Source organism: Capra hircus, chromosome 5 (assembly GCF_001704415.2).
Source record: "Capra hircus breed San Clemente chromosome 5, ASM170441v1, whole genome shotgun sequence".
NCBI classification, from domain to species: Eukaryota; Metazoa; Chordata; class Mammalia; order Artiodactyla; family Bovidae; genus Capra; species Capra hircus.
This window is the reverse complement of record NC_030812.1, coordinates 99,676,541-99,682,540: the sequence shown is the minus strand read 5'-3', so window position 1 is coordinate 99,682,540 and position 6,000 is coordinate 99,676,541.

Here is a 6,000-nt window from a genome sequence, read left to right as displayed (position 1 = left end):
AGGATAATAGTTCATACTTTATACAGTTGTCAGAATCTGTTCAGTTCAGTTCAGTTGCTCAGTTGTGTCCGACACTTTGTGACCCTATGGACTGCAGCACGCCAGGGTTCCCTGTCCATTACCAACTCACGGAGCTTGCTCAAACTCATGTCCATCAAGTCGGTGATGCCATCCAACCATCTCATCCTCTGTTGGCCCCTTCTTCTCCTGCCTTCGATCTTTCCCAGCATCGGCGTCTCTTCCAGTGAGTTGGCTCTTGGCATCAGGTGGCCAAAATATTGGAGAATCAGCTTCAGCATTAGTCCTTCCAATGTATATTCAGGACTGATTTCCTCTAGGACTGACTGGTTTGATCTCCTTGCAGACCAAGGGACTCTCAAGTGTCTTCTCCAACACCACAGTTCAAAAGAGTAAGTTAGAAACTTAAAGTACTTAGAACAAGGTCTGGTGTATGGTAAACTCTGTTACTGCTTCTGCTACTGCTACTTGGCTGGCTGCCGGGAGCCAGCACGGGAGATCCCACCCATGACAAGGTCATGCGGAGAGGCCTGATGAGCTAGGCGAGTTAGGCCTCAGGGGTTCCCCCTGAGTTTCCCTGAGCTTCTGCCCGCCCCCTCCCCCCCGCCCCCCCAGAAAAACACCAGAATCTGCCTGCCTTATTGTACTGTGCTTTTCCACTCTTCTGACACTCTCTGGAAAAAGTTAACACAGGGCTTCGGTCTTCTGCATTTGAAAAGAATGTTTCAGTTCAAACCCCCTCTGATAACTCTCTAACTTGCCTAACAGGTTCCTCTGGACTTTTACAGCTTCTGAATTGTTTACAGCCCCCCAACTGCGAGAGGCACAAAGCTTAAAACATCTTAAAGATACAGAGCCTTTTCTAAAGAGCTAAAAGTCATATTGGTGACGGATTTCACTGTTGACTCAGTGATTGCTGCCAGACCTCCATATTCGTTATCTTTTAGGCACCTGGGAGGATGTTAATCAATGTAATCGGGATATGGAAAAAGGTATATAGTAGTTTTTATGTTAGCAACACTAGACTTTTGAGTTAATTACTTTTCTTTTGTTATAAATCACTGTACTCCTTTTACTTGTTATAAATTGTTGTATCTTTGCTATGTAAGAATGTAACTTTATTTAGTGCTTTCTGAGAGTGGCACCAGAATTTGAGAAGAACAACACAAATAAGTCTTCTGGTTGACAAACCCTTATCAGAAAAGGGCCGTAAAATGTTAATTGGCCTTCTGGCCGGAAGAGGATGTAAATCACCTAAGACTTGTGTGTACAACTAGGTATGCAGAGAGAAAAGCCTGGTTTTGATAAGAGTCTGGGCTGCTAATGCTGCATAACTTTGTGTTACCCATTGATCTCCATGTACTATCAAAAGTATAAAAAGCCTTCTGAACAGTATAGGATGGACAAGTTTCTCGGACTAGTCTCTTAACCTAGTTTCTTGGAAATCTGGCTCCCCCCATGTCTCTTTCTCACTCTCCCTCCCTCTCCTTTTCTGGCTGAATTCCCATCTGGAACGAGGAGGCTCGCCAAGTCTACTTGCTTGTCCCGGCTTTTAAGTTCTGTGAGAGAGAGTCCAAGCTGGGGCACTCTCCGATATTCAAATGGATGCCGGTGGCCCAATGTAGATGGTGCAAATCTCTTGTTCTGAGATTTTATTGGCTTTCCCCTTAAACCAAGTTATTCCACCTCTTTTCTCCACTAAATTTTCCTACTATACCATTTCTTCCTAATCTCTTTTTATATTTCTATATAAATAAGTTTTTCCTCGCCTATTTTCTATATAAATAAGTTTTCCTTCGAATCACCCTGGATCCACCAGGGCTGTGTCCTGGCAGCTGGTTCTTCTTTTAATTTATTTTTTATTGGAGTAGAGTGGCTTTATACTGTTGTGTCAGTTTCTGCTGCACAGCAAAGTGAATCAACCATGCTGCTGCTGCTGCTGCTAAGTCGCTTCACTCGTGTCCGACTCTGTGCGACCCCATAGACAGCAGCCCACCAGGCTCCCCCGTCCCTGGGGTTCTCCAGGCAAGAACACTGGAGTGGGTTGCCATTTCCTTCTCCAATGCATAAAAGTGAAAAGTGAAAGTGAAGTTGCTCAGTCGTGTCCGACTCCTATACATATACATATATTCCCTCTTTTCAGTTGGCTGGGTATTCTAATCCTGGCTATCAACATGTGCAATAAGATAGTAAGTATAAGGGCAAAATGATGAGAATTCCTTTCCTTTAAAAAAATTAATTAAAAATAGAACTGCCATACAACCTAGCAATCCCATTCCTGGGCATACACACCAAGGAAACCAGAATTGAAAGAGACACGTGTACCCCAGTGTTCATTGCAGCACTGTTTACAACAGCTAGGACATGGAAGCAACTTAGATGTCCATTGGCAGATGAATGGAAAAGAAAGTCATGGTACATATACACAATGGAATATTACTCAGCTATTAAAAAGAATGCATTTGAGTCAGTTCTAATGAGGTAGATGAAACTGGAGCCTATTATACAGGGTGAAATAAGCCAGAAAGAAAAACACCAATACAGTATATTAACATGTATATATGGAATTTAGAAAGATGGTAATGACAACCTTGTATGTGAGACAGCAAAAGAGACACAGATGTAAAGAACAGACTTTTGGACTCTGTGGGAGAAGGCAAGGGTGGGATGATTTGAAAGAATAGCAATGAAATATGTGTGTTACCATATGTGAAATAGATGACCAGTCCAAGTTCAATGCATGAATCAGGGCACTCAAAGCTGGTGCACTGGGACAAGCCAGAGGGATGGGATAGGGAGGGAGGTGGGAGGGGGGGGGGTTTGGGATAGGGGACACATGTACAACCATGCCTGAGTCATGTCAATGTATGGCAAAACCCACCACAATATTGTAAAATAATTAGCCACCAATTAAAATAAATAAATTAATAAAAATTAATTTTATTGGCATTTATTTGACAGTTAACTGTAAATGTTTAGATGTAAAAAATGTTGATTTGATACATTTTTTTACACTAGCTAGTGTTAGCTAATACTTCTATCATGTCATGTAGTTGTCATTTCTTTTTTTTTTTTTTTTTGTGGTGAGAACAATTAAGACCTAATCTGTTAGCAACTGTGAAGTTTATAATATTGTCTATACAGGCATACCTCCTTTTATCACACTTGGAGATACTTTGATTTTTATGAATTGAAGATTTATAGCATACATCTGGGAAGTCTATCAGTGCCATTTTTCAACAGCACTGTGATGATTTGCTCACTTGGTGTCTCTGTGTCATATTTTGGTAATATTCACAATATTTTAAACTTTTTTGTCATTGTTGTATTTGTTATAGCATCTGTGTGATATTACTGCTGTGACTCACTGTAGGCTCAGATGATAGTTAATATTTTTTTTAGCAATGAAGTATTCTAAAATTAAGGTGTGTATATTGTTTTTCAAGGTGTTTTTCACTAGAGTACAGTATAGTGTAGACATTGGGCTTCCCTGGTGGCTCAGTGGTAAAGAACCTTCCTACCAATGCAAGAAACATAAGAGACACAGTTTGATCCCTGGGTTGGGAAGATCCTTTGGAAGAGGGCATGGCAACCCACTCCAGTATTCTTGCCTGGAGAATCCCATGGATAGAGGAGCCTGGAGGGCTACAATCCATGGAGTTGCAAACCTCAGACATGACTGAAGTGACTTAGTACACATGTATAGTATACATATAACTTCTATATGTATTGGGAAACCAAAAATTCTTGTAACTTTGTTGCAATATTCATTTATTCTGGTTATCTGGAACTGAAACTGGTTTCTGAAACTGGAACTGATTTCTCCAAGATATGCCCTTAATGATTGTGCTGGACATTAGATTTCCAGAACTTAATTTATCTACTGATTGAAACTTTACACCTTTATTTATTTATTTTTTAATTTAATTTATTTTATTTTTTTGAATTTTAGTTTTACTTTATTTTAGTTTACAATACTGTATTGGTTTTGCCATACATTGACATGAATCCACCACGGGTGTACACGAGCTCCCAATCCTGAATTCCCCTCCCACCTCCCACCCCATATCATCTCTCTGGATCATCCCCATGCACCAGCCCCAAGCATCCTGTATCCTGTATCAAACATAGACTGGCACTTCATTTCTTACATGATAGCATACATGTTTCAATGCCATTCTCCCAAATCATCTCACCCTCTCCCTCTCCCTCAGAGTCCAAAAGTCCATTCTATACATTTGTGTCTCTTTTGCTGTCTCGCATACAGGGTCATCATTACCATCTTTCTAAATTCCGTATATATGTGTCAGTATACCGTATTGGTGTTTTTCTTTCTGGCTTACTTCACTCTGTATAATCGGCTCCAGTTTACACCTTTAAACTGCATCTCCCCAGTTCCTCCACCTGCTAGCTTCTGGGTAACCACCAGTCTATTCTCTGTTTCTACAAGTTTGGCTCTTTTAGATTACATGTATAAATGGTATCATGAAATACAGTATTACTCTTTCTCAAACTTTTCTCACCTAGCGTAACGATTTCAAGTTCTATCCATGTTGTTACAAATGGCAGAATTTCCTTCTTTCTCATGGCCAAATAATATTCTTCTGCATGTGTATACCACATCTTCTTTATCTGTTCACTGCAAATGGACTCTATGGTTGTTCCATATCTTGCTATTGTGAATAATGCTGCAATAAACAAGGGAGGGCAAATGTCTATTCAATATCCTGTTTTCATTTCCTTTGGGTATATACCCAGAAGTAGAATTCCTGACTCATATGGTAGTTCTATTCTTAATCTTTTAAGGAACTTCCATACTGTTTTCCATAGTGACTATACCAATTTGCATTTCCGCCAAGAGTGTGCAAGGAGTTCCCCTTAATCCACATCTCCCCAACATTTGTTATCTTTTATCTTTTGGATTTTGGCTATTCTAACAGATGTGCAGTGATATCTCCTTGTGGCTTTAATTTGCATTTCCCTGGTGATTAGTGATGTTGAACATCATTTCATGTATGTCTTAAGCATCACCCTTGCAGTCTGGGCCCCAACCCTAGGTATCAGAACAGCATGAAATGGAAGTGGTTTCTTTGTGGTCTTGAGTCATACTGAGTTAGTCAGTTGCTTGTGACTCTAAAAAAAAAAATCTGTTGGCCATCTGTATGTCTTTTTAGAAAACTGTCTATTTAGTGCTTCTATCCATTTTAACAAATCAAATTGTTTTTAGTGTTTTTGTGTGTTGTTTTTGCTATTGAGTTGTATGAATTCTTTAAATATTTTGGATATTAACTTCTTATCAGATATATGGTTTGCAAATATTTTCTCCTCATCTGTAGGTTGTCTTTTCTTTTGTAGATTGTGTCTTTTGCTGTGCAGAAGCTTTTTAATTTGATATAGTCCCAACTTATTGATCTTTACTTCTGTTTCTTGTGCTTTTGGTGTGATATCTGAAAAAGAGTGGTCAAAACCAATGTTCAGAAACTTCCTCCCTGTGGTTTCTTCAAGGAGTTCCGTGATATCACATCTTACGTTTAAGTCTTTAATCTATTTCAAGTTAATTTTAGGGAGTGGTGTCAGAGGTCCAGTTTCATTTTCTGCATGTGATTATCGGTTTTCCTACTAAAGAGTTTTGTTGAAAAGACTGTCCTTTCCCGTTTAGTGTTCTTGGCTCCCTTGTTAAATATAGGTTGACTGTAAATGCAGAAGTTTATTTCTGGAATCTCTACTTAGTTCCATTGTTCTATGTGTCTCTTTTTTTATGCCAGTACTATACTCTTTTAATTATGATAGCTTTGTAGTATAATTTGAAATTAGGAAATGTGATACCACTGGCTTTGTTTTTTTCCTCATGGTTGCTTTGGCTATTACTTTTTTGTGGTGTTTTGTGATTTTACACAAATCTTTAGTTCAGTTCAGTCGCTCAGTTGTGTCTGACTCTTTGCGACCCCATGAATTGCAGCACGCCAGGCCTCCCTGTCCATC